General features: G+C 29.3%; 1 protein-coding gene across 2 annotated transcripts in view; it reads right to left on the bottom strand.

Moving 5' to 3' along the window:
* LOC101237339 (receptor-type tyrosine-protein phosphatase delta) overlaps nt 1-16,096 on the bottom strand; it is a 544,974-nt gene that overhangs the window by 210,560 nt on the left and 318,318 nt on the right. Inside the window, exon 1 of one of the 2 annotated variants that reach the window (XM_065801638.1) lies at nt 1,222-1,353. The exons of the other annotated variant lie outside the window; for it this stretch is intronic. The gene's annotated coding sequence lies outside the window, so the exon portion shown is untranslated. Of the gene's footprint in view, nt 1-1,221; nt 1,354-16,096 lie in introns of those variants that run through there. 2 annotated transcript variants of the gene reach the window in all.

Here is a 16,096-nt window from a genome sequence, read left to right as displayed (position 1 = left end):
GATTACTTTGTTGACATCGGTATGGAGGTGATGCCCTGGCTGGCAAAAAGTCCTAATATAAACCCAATTGAAGGGATATAGCGCAATCTGAAAGACAGAGTAAACGAGGTCACCACCACTAAGTTGACCTAATCGAACGCATTGATCATGTATAGTTTCACAACCTGGATATTACACAGTTAATTTCCAAATACTATGCAAGTATGCCAAGTTGAATTGCAGCGCTTATAAAAAGCGAGGGTGGTGCAACCAAATACTAAAAACATATGCACAATGAGTAAATTGTACACAGTACATGTATGTTTGCTAAATTTGGACTTATATCTTGAACATGAGGAATAAAAACCAGTTTTTAGTGTAAAAAAAAAAATTTCTGTCCAGTCTCGTCAAGGTTATTATTAATTTTGCCAGTAGTGTATACATTTTTAAATACAGTTAAAAAGTACGGGATGCTCTATATTACACCTCTGATATATATATATATATATATATATATATATATATATATATATATATATATATATCTGTGTGTGTGCGTGTGTGTGCGCGCGTGTGTGTGTGTGTGTGTGTGTGTGTGTGTGTGTGTGTGTGTGTGTGTGTGTGTGTGTGTGTGTGTGTGAATATATATATGGTTTTCAGAAATTAGATAACTACATTTGATTATTCAGAAATTAGAGATTTAGTTTATAAAAATCTTATGAGTAGTTGGAAACCAATGTTAATTGTAATTTTTGCCATTAATTAGGTTTTTAATAGATACAAAAAGAGAGTGTGTGTTCTGTTCTTTGAAAACTCAACTTTAAAAAGGTTTTTTAAAACTGAGTTTAAACTTTTTTAAACCATTTGCTTCATCAGTAGACGATTGTAATAAGGTACCCAATAAAGTTAAATATTATTGATGCAGATATTATCTAATTCTATATAAATGGATGAATGATCATTTAAATCTGATCAAAGTATGTATTCTATGACAAAATGATCTTTGAGGTCAATATTGTTTATAAAGTTGATTGCTATATATGCCATTTCATTTTAGTATAACATGACTAATGACATCCTTGTGTTGGGATGGGAGTACAGTTTTAAAAAAACCTATTGAATATTCTAAAAAGTTAAAAATTAATCAAAAATGTTACTATTTAAAAAAAAAATTTGAAAAACCTTGGCACAATTTTGATGCAAACATCACCCATTTAATTCAATAAAAGTAATTAAACTTACCATAAGCTCCATGATAAAACCAAATGCAGTAAATAAACATTAACATCTAAAGATTTAAATGAAACTTTTAAATAATTACTTAAAATGCAAGTCCTTCTACAAAAAATAAGATACAAATTATCTTATTAAAGCACAAGTGGTGTAGGTCACATTCTTGTTTTGAGATATTAAAATTTTTTCTACAAATGTTATTTGAAAATCAGTAGCGTAGTAGTAGTAAGTTCTGCTATTTATGGGTTACTATAGGAGCTAGAAGTTACACCATTATTGCATTAAACAGAATGCATTTTTCTAACTCAGAAAATCATAACATCATATCTAACTCAGAAAATAATAAAATTGGAGTTACACCACTTGTGTTTAAATGGGCTCAAATATTGAAAAAATTACCTTTACTTCTAAAAACTTTATTAACGTATAAATTAATTTTTTTTTTTTTAAGAGTGCAAGAGAGTAAATGTATCTTTGCATAATTGCGATTACATGAAATATATTGATGAGGTTATAATGAAAGAACTATTTTTCATACTTTGAGCAACAGCATTTCTTACTAAAGGTTTAGGCTAAAGCAGTAACTAGACATTGATATGAAGGACTTATATCAAAACAGAAGAGCATTTAGCTATTTTTTTTTTTTAATTTAACTTTTACTGAAAAATTGTGACCATTTTAAAACTTTTTAAATGTGACATTCTTAAAACGAAGGTGCCAACAGATTCTACCTGTTGACAAGCTTCCCACCCCTTCTTAATCTATTAGGCTGGTGTAGGTGACTAGCCAACTCATTCTATTATTCCCTAAGGGTACAGCTCCAAAACTCGGTTATATGGTTCTGAAGCCGGTTGGTAGTCAAATATCCCAAACTCTAAGGCAGCTCACAGAGAGGTTGATTCCATCAACAGCTGTAAAAAACTAGAGGATCAACAGTGCCATGTGGCGCGTGGATGGTGCCTCTGTTCGTACTTTTGGTGTGCATTGTCGAGGCCACCCTTAAAGCACTTTCCTACATCCTAGGGTTTATTATTGGTAATAGGGCAATTGCTTGGACTAATGACGGTATACTGAGTACAATCTGTGCTTTGAGTCAAAATCTTTAACCAATTTAAAAAATGACTAAAGTATCAAAAAACTATAAAACAAAAAACCATCTTCATCACCAAGTTCTCAAATCTTTCATTAGCTAATACTTGTGGTCTTCAAAGTAACTTTTCTTCAGTTATCTCTTGCGAAGATCCCCACACCTATTTGCTCTTTATGAGACTAATTTGAGTTCAGCCGTCTTATCTTATGATCGTAGTGTTATTGGTTACCTACCTTCGATTTGTAAAGACTCCAATAATCACATGCTTGGCTTGGGCATTTAAATTCATAATAGTTCAGCCATTAATTGGGAAACTAGGTTTAAATCCACAAACTATTTTTTTATGTGGATTAGCTTAGCACCACTTCACTCTTTCACCTTTCTCTTTGTTCTATATCGCTCTCCTTCATATCAAGACTGGACTCTTTTGGATGTTATTTCTGATTAAATTGACCAAGCCCTTTCTCTTTACCTTTCAGTGAATATTGTTGTTGTTGATGACTTTAATGCTCATCACACTGATTGGCTTGGCTCTAGTGTCAGCGACTCTGCATGTGTTAAAGCCCACTACTTAAAACCTCACTCTTCTCTGTGGTTTTTCTCCCATTGTGCTGCTGCAACATTCAATCATAACCATTACTTCTATATCTATCACCAAAACAATCCTCTAGAAAACAGATGTCTGTTTACTATTGCTAGGAAGCATTGTAATAAAGTCTAACACTAAATCCTGCTATTCTCAGGTCAAAAAATCTCATATTTCATCTCAAAAATTAGACTCCAGAGACTTCTGGAAGATCTTTAACATGTTTATTATAAGTGCAAATCTGTTCATCCATCTCTCTTGCATGGTTCAGATTTTTTCACCCCACCTCACCAAGAAATTTTTATTAATCTCGTCTCTTGATTCCACTAAACACATCCTACCAGATATAGTCAACAAACAAAATGATCCAATGCTTGACATTCGTATCACTCTAGCTTTTGTAGGGCATCTATTATTCCTATTTTGAAATAATTCTGGAGAGCAATCTAACTCGTTTAGCTACCGTCCTATTAGTCTTCTTCCTATTATAAGCAAAGCTTTTGAGTCTTTCATTAACGAACACTTAATCACTCATCTTGAATCCAGATAAATTCATTTGATAGATGTGGAAAGGTTAAGGCTATTGCTCTCAAAATTTCTAAAGCCTTTAATAAAGTTTGGCATGCTGGTCTTCTCTATAAGCTCTCATTATAAAATCTATCAGGTAAGATCTTTTAGGTTGTTTAACCCTTTCTTACCAATTATAGTATAAAAGTTATCCTCAATGGACAACACTCTTCTTCATTTCCAATTACTGTAGGAGCTCCTCATGGTTCAATCCTTAGCCCCATACTTTCTTTAACTTACATTAACAATCTCCCAGAAAATCGTATATCTAAAGTGGCATTATTTGCCAATGTTTCAACCATTTATTCTGGTCTTGATAAGAAGCCAACACTCTCTGATTGCTTAGAGGAAGCATTTGAGCTAAAAAAGGATTTCCCTTTTTTTTTTAGAGCACGGGGGGTCTCAATGGCTGGTGAACTTTAACTCAGATAAAACTTTTTTTCAGCAAATAGTTATTGCAACAACCTAGATCTTTGTCTATTTATAAACGGTAAGGTACTCAATGAATCATCTACTCTTTGTCTTCTAGGATTAACTCTTACTTCGGATCTTTCTTTAAAATAATATATCAAATCCATTGCAAAATTAGCATCTGCTATGGTTGCAGATCTTTTTATTGCGCTCACCACTATCATACTCAGGATTCTATTCTTTATCTCTATAAATCTCGAATCTTGTTTGAAATACTGTTGCCATATCTGGAGCGGAACTTCAAATGATGCCCTTTCTCTTTTAGACAAAGTGCAAAAACACATTGTAAACTTAGTTAGACCTGCTTATGCAGCCAATCTTCAACCATTTTCAAATCATGCAAATGTTGCCTCTCTTTCTGTTTTCACTAAATACTATAAAGGGCGCTGTTCTAAAGAGTTAGCACCTCTTGTGCCATCAACTAAAATTCTTTTTCATGTTACACGTCATTCGATTAAGCCATATCCTTTTACTGTGACTGTTCCTAAGTGCTCCAAAAATTCTCATTTGTCTAGTTCTTTTCCTTAAACACCAGTTCTTTGAATATCGCTTCATATTGCTCTGATTCATATAATTTGCTATCTTTTAGTTCCCTGCTTAATCATTTTCTTGCTTTACAAACTTCATATTTTCTTTTCCAGTAACTCTAATAGTGGTTGCTGGCAGCCTTGTTGGAAGTGCAGATATTTAAAAAAAAAAAAAAAAAACTCAAAATGTGCAAAATATATCAAGGCAGTTTTAAAATAAATCAAAAGAAATGGAAAGAGACAGAGAGAGAGATTAAATATATATAGATTGTTAGTCAGCCCAATGACACGGCATATACTACAGAATATCTAATGAATTTAAAATTACTAAACTTCAATGACCTATTTTTTTTATGAAGTAATATTACTATATCAATAAAAATTCATAATATTTTATAAAAAAATAACAAAAAATATTCTTAATAACACAAAAACCCAGTAAAAATATATTCTTGACTAACACCCTGATATATATATATATATATATATATATATATATATATATATATATATATATATATATATATATATATTTAATATATATATATATTTAATATATATATATATATTTAATATATATATATTTAATATATATATATATTTAATATATATATATTTAATATATATATATATTTAATATATATATATTTAATATATATATATATTTAATATATATATATATATATATATATATATATATATATATATATATATATATATTTAATTTAATCTAGGTCTTGAAGCAAATGTTTTTAGGTCTATATCGTATAGAATATCCATATTAAGATGACTATGACACATGTTGGTACAAAAATATGAGTCTGTTTTTCTCAAAATCTTTAAATATTTTTTTTGCAACCGTACAATTAAAAATTTAAGTTAAAGTATGGGAACTTATTTCAATAGTTTTTGTGAAACCTAGATGCTTTGGAATGGGAATTGCTCAAAAAATGTAAAAACCTGAACGCCATTAACAGTTAATAAAAATAGCAAGTTTTCTGCAATTTACTTAACCAGATAGAATACAAAATATTATATTAGTGAAACTGAAAGCAAGAAGTACACAATAAATTTATATACACTATCTATGATTTAAATTTAAAAAAAGAATCGAACAAAGTAAGAATTCCCATAATTGAGTTGCTTGAAATTTATTCCTATAGAATCATGTTTTACGGATTCCAAAGCAAAAAAGAAATTAAAAATTGCAATTTTTGAAACAAGTTGAAGAAATTATTATTAATACAACATTATTCAAATTTTTAAAAATAATAGAAAACCTTAATTTAAATCTTAATTTTTCAAAATTTTTATCAACATCCATAATCCATAAAGAATCCATAATCCATAAAGAATCTATCAAATTTTAAATAATTATAATTGTTGAAGGCTTCAGCAATTATTATAATTGTTTAAGGCTTAAACATTTATAAACTTTAATAATTATATATGTTTAAGGCTATAATAATTATAATTGTTTAAGGCTTAAACAATTATAATTATTTAAAACTTTATACTTTTTTTTTTTTGCTTCTATGTGAAATCTCAAAAGCTAAAACTTAATCTTACATAAAATTCTTTTTAAATAATCTTTTTTTTTAATTTTGAGTGATCTTGTTTTTAACTGCATCTAATAATTGCACCATTAATTCAAAAATTCAACAAGAAAATTGAAGTCTTTGGTGCTATGAATTTAGACATTTTATATCGTACTAGTGAATTTAAATCTAACAATAATTGTCAATGTAAAACCCAATTAAAATAAAACTATTTTAATTAAGTTACGCATTGTTGCAATAATGATTGATAATGATTTGGATAAAATTATTATTAAAATTTTAATTTTTTTCTTATAACTAGTTATTATTTTGTAAATAAATTAGATTATTTGAAGTTTCAAATTAGATTTGACAGATAAAAGCGAATTAGCTCTTACAAAAAATACAAACATTTTGTTGAAAGATAGCAAAAAATAAACAAAATAATAGAATATTTAAATCAGTCGTAAAAATTACATAAATCACTTTAACTACAATTATCGTTAGAATTTTTGTTCACATGGTTATGAGAAAATAACAGCGTTAATCACAAACGTAAATAAACAAGCATCGGTGCTTGTTAAATATCTACAATAAAGTACAATAATAAATTATAAATTTTTTTATTTTCAAACTTATTTATATTGTTTTACATTTAGCTAAAGCAGGACTTCTAGAAAATAATGAAGCACTTTTTATGCTTAATTCTTGATAAAAATATGTCCATAGTGAAATAATAATAGACTTTTATACAACAAAGTTAAATAGCTTCAATAAATCGTTAAGAGGCTGTCCATAAATTAAGTCAACAAATTTTTCGCTATTTTTTTCTCGCTCTCCTCTTTTTCATTATCTTGTCAAACCTCCAGTGACTCCCTCTTCCCCATAAAATTACGCCAGCTTTCGATAACCTCCTTCCCCATTTCCGCTTCCTTTCCTCCTTAATATATCTATTGCCATAATAGTATGAAAAAGTTATCACAATTTATAAACAGTGCAGTGTCACAATCCATGAATGTGTCAACCCTCAGCAATTTAACTTTTAGACCTAAACCCTTTTCACTTAAACTTTAGACACAGTGAAAGGCAATTATTTTTAATAGAGTCTTGTTCAACAAAAATGCTTATTTAAATTTTAATGCTTACTTTAAATATAAGTTAGGAGATCTTATTTTAGCTTGGTCTTCTATTTCAAAACTTTTGAATCCAGAGTCAATTTTTTTAAATGAAAAAATTGACTCTAGATTCACAACTAAACTATAAAAAGCATATACCAAACGTTGTTTATGCAGCTTATATTAGAGCATGCCTTATTTCAAAACGTTTCAAGTCCCGCGATCCTAGTATCTTAGTAAGAGCCTTCAATACATATATCAGGCCTGTATTTGAATATTGCTCTCCAGTTTTGTCGTCATTTCATGCTGAACTGATAAAGGTAGTTGAGAACGTGCAAAAACGTTTTACAAAGAAAATCCTGCACTTAACCAATTTGATCTACTATAACTGACTTCAGTTGTTTGATTTGGAGTCGCTTGAAATAAGGCGAGTAAAATATGACTATCAACTTGCTTTAAAACTCTGCATAACATGGTTTTAATTGGTAAATCTATGTTTTTTTTTATTGGCAACAAAAACAACACGCGAGGACATAATTATAAAATGCACATATAACCTTTTACCTATGGGTTAATGGCTTTTAAGGGTTTATAGCTTTAACCTACAGATTGAATCGTTTCAAAAAAATGTTTAAGATTTAAGGAATGAACTTCACGAAATTAATGTTGGTATGAAGTTTGTTGATGATATGTGTGATGACAAGGTAAAATCGTTTGATGAAAAAATTAATAAAGTAACGGAAAAATAATAAATGTAAAAAAAATTTAAGGGAAAATTTCATCGGATAACTGTGACCTCAAACTAAAAAGCGTTTATTTGGAAGATCAGAACAGGAGAAGTAATTTTCGAGAAAGATTTGGAAGTCATCAAAACTAAAGTGAAGAAGTTGTTTGCTAAAAAGCTTGAAATTGATCGAGAAATAAAAATTGAACGTGCACATTGAGTTGGCAAAGTTAATCTTGGTTGAGAGAAAACTATTGTTTTAAAACTGCACGGTTTTGAAAATAAAAAAAATAATGGAAAAAGTCTCCAAACTTAAAGGTACGAATATTTATATTAACGAAGATTTTAGTGAGACGACGAGAAAAATTCGCAAAGAGCTAATTGCATAGATTAATGCCCATAGGCAAAATGGTTATTTTGTCAAAGTTTTATATAATAAACTATTAGTTCGTGAATTCAAACAAGATAAATCGAACGGAAGTGAAAGTTTGCATACTATATATAAAAATAAATAAATAAATTATATTTTTATTACAAATTTGTTCATATTTAAGATTATTCTTTTATTCATTAAAAATGGCGATTAATGTTTTAAAGAAAGTTGATTTTGAAAATTTAAATTCTGATCCTTTTGAGTACAATCTTATTAATAATCCTTCTAAAGAGAACTTAAATATTTTTCAAGGAACTTAAATGAGTTTAATAAAAAAATATATTTTGATCCCTATGAATTTAAAATTAAAAAAGATATAAGTTCTTTTTCTATACTACACTTGAACATAAGAAGCATGCGTCAAAATTTTGAGAATTTTAAAAAATGAAGGGGTTTAGGAAATAAATTGTTTTTACATTTATATATAAAACAAAAAACATTTAGTTTGTATATAATAAAAATATTCATGTCAATTAGGAGAAGCTTGGCGTGAGTAAAACTATCCCTAAAATTAATAAGATGTGTAACATGTTTTGTTGACGATATATAGATTCACGTTTACTTTTATTTGTACTACTCCATGCAACGTTTGCATAGTTTAGATGGCAATGGATAAATTAATTATATGGCTGAGTTAAGGTGTGCTTATTTAGGATGTTTCTTGTTTTATATAATATACATTCCAATAGTTTTAGATATTTTACTGCCCAAGTTTACGATGAGCTTTTTCCATGAGAGATTTTTATCAATATAAACGCCTAAAAATGCGATGAAGCTAACAAATGACAAGGCATGTCATTTGGCAGTAAGTGTTTTTTTTAAATGAGGGTGAAAAAAAATCAATTTGTTTTATCAATAATGAGAGATTATTTGTCTTGAACCAATCAAGAATATTTTAATTAGTTCATAGTTCATGTTTTCAAATAGAGAATTTAAGTTACTGTAAGATAAGAACAAATTAATCTGCAAACACAATAGTCACTAAGCTTGAGGCTTTATAAAGATTATTGATGTAAATAAGAAATTGTAAGGGTTATAATACTGATCCCTGGGCACTCCACATGTAATAACAAGCAAATTTTTATGCCAATTTGAATCAAAACGGACAAATTGCTTGCGATTACTTAGATCGTTTGTAATCCATTTTAAAACATCACCAGTTATTCCATAATATTGTAATTTGTTTAGAAGAATTTCATGATCTATGGTATCTAATGCTTTTGCTAAATCTATGAAAACTCCCAAAGCATGTTGGGAGTTTTCAAACGATTTAGTTATACTTCTTGAAAACTGGATATATGCATGTTCCGTAGAACTATTTTTTTTGAAACAATATTAATTGTTATATATGAGGTTATTACTTAATCGGTTTTTATATACTCTTTTATAAAAAATTCTTTCTAAAAATTCTTTGAGAAAACACGAAGAATGTATATAGTACGGTAGTTGCTAAACTTAGATTAGAGAAAATTCTTTGTCTGATGGAACATGAAAATATCCTAAAAAGAATAATTTTTTAAGTAATCATATGAATTAATAGCAATGTTTTTATTGAAATCATTTGTGGCGAAGGCATTGTTTGGTTTGAGCATTTTAAAAGCACATTCAAATTTATCAAAAGTTAGCTCAAAGAAGTTAAGATGTGATGTTAGGAAAACAATTTTCAAAGTTATCAGTAGGATGAATTTTTTTGGCTAGTTTTTGGCCAACAAAAAAAAAATATTTATTTAGTTCAGCAGCTATCTTTTCTTGATTGACCAAAAACTCTTTGTTTAATTTAATGGTTTTGGGTAAAGACATTTTTGTTTTGTTTCTGCATGTAATTTCTTGAATGATTTCCTAATAGCGTTTAGAATTTAGTTAATATTTTAGATATTTAATATATGTTTTTTTTAATGTACTGTTTTTGTTTAATTTTCGAAGATTTTATTAGTTCCTTGGTGGTCCATGGTAATTTATTGTTTCTTAGTTTGGGATTGATTTTATTTGTATGAAATATGATTCGTATGTTTCAAAGAATGTTTTAAAAAAAGTGTTGCTGACTGAGTTTACGTCGTCTAGAATGTTGATATGTTCACAATGTAGTAAAGATAATTGTTCCTTAAACCATGTTAAATTTGCTTCATGAAAAATACGTTTCATATGAAATTGGTTTTGTACGTGGCAATATTTTGTTATTAATATTATTCGAGAAAAATATTGGAAAATGGTCTGAGATATCGTTTTTGATTACGTCCTTTTGAATAGTTTCATTAAATAAATCATCGATTATTTATAATAGGGGAGAGGGGAGCACGTTGATACACTTTTTACATTTTCTGACATTAAAAGCTAAATATTATATTTAGAGTGGGAATACTAACTTGTAAATGTAACACTAAGTATCCTGCATATTTTAGTACCACAATTTTATTGATTAGAACATAATTAAAATAAATACAGCACAAAAAGTAAGGTAAAGATTTGTGTATCAACCTGCCCCATGGTGGGGCAAGTTGATACACACCATGGTGCAAGTTGATACATTTAATAAGACTTAAAAATAAAGCTTTAAAAAACTAATTAAGTAATCAAACACAAAAGATTAGGTAAAAAACACAAAAGATTAGGTAAACATGTAAAAAAACACATAAGATTAAGTAAACAAATACAAAAAATTAAGTAAACAAGCTAAAAAATGATGTGTTTTTTTTAATCACTCTAAACAATTTTTACAAATAAAAGCAGGAGTACCATCTGCACATCTGTAGCTTGACTATTGGCATAAAAAATAGTTCAAGCAGATGTGGAAGCTACTGGACTTTTCTTGAGACATATCGCTAATGAATCTGAAAGAACTGATGTCGAGGGTTGAAATTCAAATGAAGCTAAGTTCATAGTGACGTCTACTTGAAGATGACCATTGTTTTCAGCAGTAGCAATTTCCTCCACGTTCAAAGCAGAATCGACACCTCCAGAAACTGCAGGATCTGGCCTGTCACTAACAGGCGAGGGCAGAAACAGGACAGCGTCAATCCAAAAACGATTGAAACGAAAAATCCCTGTAGATTCGAAGCCTAACTGTATGTTAGCAGGTGACATGGCAAGCTTGAATGCATTACAACATATAGCGGGAATGTCAAAAGAGGCTGCATTGGCCGCTTCTGATATAGTCAGAACATTTTCATGTCTTTTCATGAGCCCTTTAAACCAGTCTACTCCTGCAGATTGAATGGCATGCCAGGAACAAGGAATTATTTTTTGTAGACTCTTAGCATACTGATATGCAAGCTTTCTTGTTTCTTTTGGCGAAAGACCAAAAAACATTTTCGCTGCGTCTAGCAGATAATTAACAAGTTCTAGCTCCTCAGCAGCAGTAAATAATAGTTTGTGTTTGGAATAACCAGATGTAAAAACTCCTTCCTTGGCTTTTTTGCAGAAACGAAGTAATATCATTTTATCTAAGCCATGGGTCAAGGCGACAGTGAGACTTTGCTTTTTTGAAATGACTTCCTCAGCAGCAAGTTTAAGAACTTCCGATGAGGCCCCAAAAGTAGTTTTCCTTTTATATGTTCGCACCAGCTGAAATTATAAAAAATTAAAAATGTTTACTTTCTCTGGTAATTTAAATTTATATTTAATACCAATATAATTACACTACGAACTTTTAAAGTGTTAACAAATATACGAAAACATTGATACTAGCGGTCCGGCAACTAAAACTCTGTTATAATTGAGCCACTGAGATGCATAGTGGTATAAGTCACTCATATCTAGTTTGGTATAAGTCTGACTAATATCACTATGGCTGTAAACAAAAACAGCTGTTTAGTGAGGAGCATAACAAAAAACAGTTCCAGCATCATTATCGATATCATTAGACTTATACCACTCTGCTATGTAATAGAATAAACAAAATGCTAACCATTGGTGGCAATAATTCAAAATATTGAAAAAAGTGACTTATACCACTATGCATTTCATGGGCTCAATTTTCATTGGTTGATTTTGAAATTAGGCGTGTTTTTTAATAAATGTGAAATATAAGAATGGAACAACTCAGTTGGATTGCAATCCAAAAGATTGGATTGCAAAAGTTTTAAATAGTGGTATTAAGGTGGTTTACCAGGGAATAAATTTTTTTTGTCAAATTGAATTTTTTTTTTCAGAATATTAAATAAAATAGTTCCAATAGCGAAATTTAGTTACTAGTTATGAAAAAAATTTGAATTTCTGAAATTTTTTATAAAAAACATCAAATTTTAGCCGAAAAAGGCATTAAACTGTACACATGGATGAAACAAGAAAACTCAAAGATAAATTATCTTTTTCTTTCGGAATTTTGCACAAATAATCTTGCTTATATTATCTAGTTCCTGAACTAAAATAAAGTTCATTGCACAAGTAGAAAGGCCAATTATTAAAATTTGCTATAACTTATACCACTTTTCAGGGGGTCTACATTAAAAAATCATAAGCAATGAGTAATAACACTGTAAATAGAGCACCTTATGTCTTGATTTTAGTTCAGTCTCCAGATCTAAGTTATAACTGCAAATGCTGAAAATTTCAGCTCCAAATCTTAAACCGATCTGGAAATATCTTGTTCCACGTAAAGGTAAATAGCAAAAAATGACATATTGAGAAAACAGCATTCTAGAAATAAGATAAAAATCAGTCTAAAGATAAAAACAGTCTAAAATCTTTCAGAAGCATATGATTTTTTAGCTTCAAGTTCTTGTTCTTTATCAAACCAGCCTTTAGATAATCCCCTTAATTGAATTCTTCTTTTTTTAATAAAAGTTTTTTCTTTTCTCTCCATATTACTAACACAACGCTTGTCCTTTTTCAATGAACCGGTTACAGTCTTACCACTGGTGGATCAGATACTCAAAAACGCGTTTAAGACCAGATGTTCCTTCATTAAAACTCAATATAGCTGAATTCACTCCAATTTCAAGGGTAGCTTTCTTCACAAACACATTTTTGGGACACCTAGATCAAATTACATTATTGATCCCTTCATTGCATTTTTGTGTTTCTCCATGAACACACTTTTTCAATAATTGGTCATCACTTAAATCATTGAAATCACTTAATATAATATCATGAACCCATATAGGTAGATTAACTTTTGGTTTATAATTGTCATTTCCCTGGTCATCTTCTGATTTTTTCCACTTACACCAATTTTCAGGTCCTACAGGACATAAAACATGACGTTGTGATTGACTGTTGAAATTGGTACAGTGAAAAAGTACTGTTCTAATGTTCTTTTTCATTTGGTATATCTTTTGTGTATCATTTAATTTGCAATTTTTAGCAGTTTGGCAAATAGCCATTCCAAAATAGTTCTGGATGATATTCACTGCCCTTTCTGTCAGATTATTTTTTCCAGTTAACTTTAGCCCTCCATGTTTCTATTTACGACGATTACGGAGACGGGTTCCAATTCTTTTCTGAATGTGTCCAATGCACTCTAACTTTTGTGGTTTGATATCATACTTAGCGTAAGGATCACTTGCTACTACATAATTAAAAGAAGAGGAGTCCCCATCTCCAAGATAGTACTTATATGAGTCCATACAATTCCAATGAGGGTTGAAAGATTTAATACATCTGCATCAACACATCAACCGCTACTTATAGCAGTAACTACACCATTAAGAGAAAAATGTCCTCGTTTCTGCCAAGTACCATCAAGAGAAACCTGGATTAATGGAACACCGGTAGTGGATTTTTCAACAGCATTTGCTTTAATTTCATTTGCAGCAAACTTCATACAATCTTTAGCAGCAGAATCATAGGCAGCTTGAATCAATTTATGATTATGTTGAAAAGCATTTACATTCATGCAACTCATATTTGTAATATAAGCGAAACAACTCATAGGTTCATGTCCTTGACCAATCTCACTAAAAGCAATAATCATTCTTAAGTTAATATCAAATGCACTCCTGCCTTTACTTTGTGTGCTTTTGTCCGCAGTATTACTTGTAAAAGTGCACCATTCATATGAACATGATGTGCATTTGATTTTCAAACTGTGTGAAAATCCCATTCTCTTTGAATCATCATTTTGTATGGTTACTCCATTTTGACAATCTGGGCAGCTACCAACTTGCATTAATATTTCTTTGAGAATAGGAAAATACATAATTAAATTAAAATCATCTGAACACTGTTTTTCATTCAATTTAAATTTGCTAAGCTTTTTAGCACTACATGATTTTTTTAGTAAAGTTGTTGTTACTATTTCGGTTTTACTTGCTTTTTGGAACTTGTTCCCAGCGAATGTCCTCTTCACTTTTCTTAAATGATTTTTTTTATTTCCCATTACTTTTTATATTAGCTATATTTAAATAATAAAAGAACTAAAATCCATAAACAACTTCATTAGTAAAGGTAAACATAAATATAAAGTTTTGTCATTTATTCGTCTCTTATATAACACTGAAAGTAAATGTAGTTAGTTTATTTTTTTTTAATTTACGGTATAGAACAGACTTAACCATCATACTAAAATTCAATTTTTTGAAAAGTATGCCAAGTATACAAAAATTAGTCCAAAACAAGAAAGAAAAGTGTGTTGATAGGGGCCGTTGCTATTAAAAATTATTTTAACCACCTCGTTTAAATCTTAAAATAAACCTTTTGTGTTTATTTTTCTGAAAAACAGATTTCAGAAATGAATTCAGGGATAATTAATTATCTTAAAACAATCTAAACTGAAAATTTGAAAAATTTGAAAAATTTGAAAAATATAAACTTTATTTCCTGGTAAACCACCTTAATAATAAAATGGCCGTAGGTCCTAATTATTATTAAGGTGGTTTACCAGGAAACAATGTTTTATTAGGACTATTTACCTATTTACTATCTTTGCGAGAAAAAAAAACATTAGTCTACACCAAACAATTTAATTGCATTAATGCAAATACATAAACAAAAATATTTTTCTATCACTGTCTTGCTATTAGTGACAATAACATATAACTGAATTTACTTTATCTTATTAAAAATAAAATGCTATACGAAAACTAATATGGTATTTAAAAAAAAATCATTTAACCAAGCATGCCATTCTTCCACTAAAGCGATAATACTATACAAGAAAGCACTTACAGAACATTCATCAGAAACACAGTTTGCGCAATAAGTTTTAAAAATTGCATTTCGACAACAAAACAACTTTTTTAAAAAATTAATGAGATAAATCAGTTTGGTAGAAAAATCAAATGAAGTCTTACAAAAATTTGATTTTTCTACCAAACTGACTTTTGCTTTATCAAACAGAAACATAAAAAATTATGTTTGTAATTGAAAATACCTTCATTTAATTTTAATGGTTTTTAAAAGCATTTTTTTTTATCATATAGTTTCGTTTAGGGGCGAAATTAAGTTATGTATATTAAATACGTCAACAAAATATGGGGAAGAGGGGCTAAATTTTTTGACAATTGTAGACAAAAGGGAATTGGGGAGGGGAAAGTCATGGCAAGTCGACGTCAACAATGTTACTTCTTTATGTAAATTAAATTACCTAAAAAAAAGTAAACTTAGGCAGCGTTTACAGTCCTGTGTTACGCACTCGCAAAACTTTTAGTTTTTTAATAAAGTTATTTATATTCCTGCAGTATTTTGATAAACCTATTTATTCTCCCACTTTTGAAAAATTGTTTTGTGCTTGAAAAAGACCCGACACATACAGAACAAAATAAGCACACACGAGATGTTAACTCGTAACACTATCACCTTTTCAAAGCTGGCGTTAGATATTCTAATGAGCAAACAAAAAGGATTTATGCAAGTACATGAATTTTTTAAATTAACTTAAACGCTTTTACCAGAAGA

The sequence above is a fragment of the Hydra vulgaris genome, chromosome 07 (genome assembly GCF_038396675.1).
Source record: "Hydra vulgaris chromosome 07, alternate assembly HydraT2T_AEP".
Taxonomy (NCBI): domain Eukaryota; kingdom Metazoa; phylum Cnidaria; class Hydrozoa; order Anthoathecata; family Hydridae; genus Hydra; species Hydra vulgaris.
This window is presented reverse-complemented; position numbering and strand designations above follow the sequence as displayed.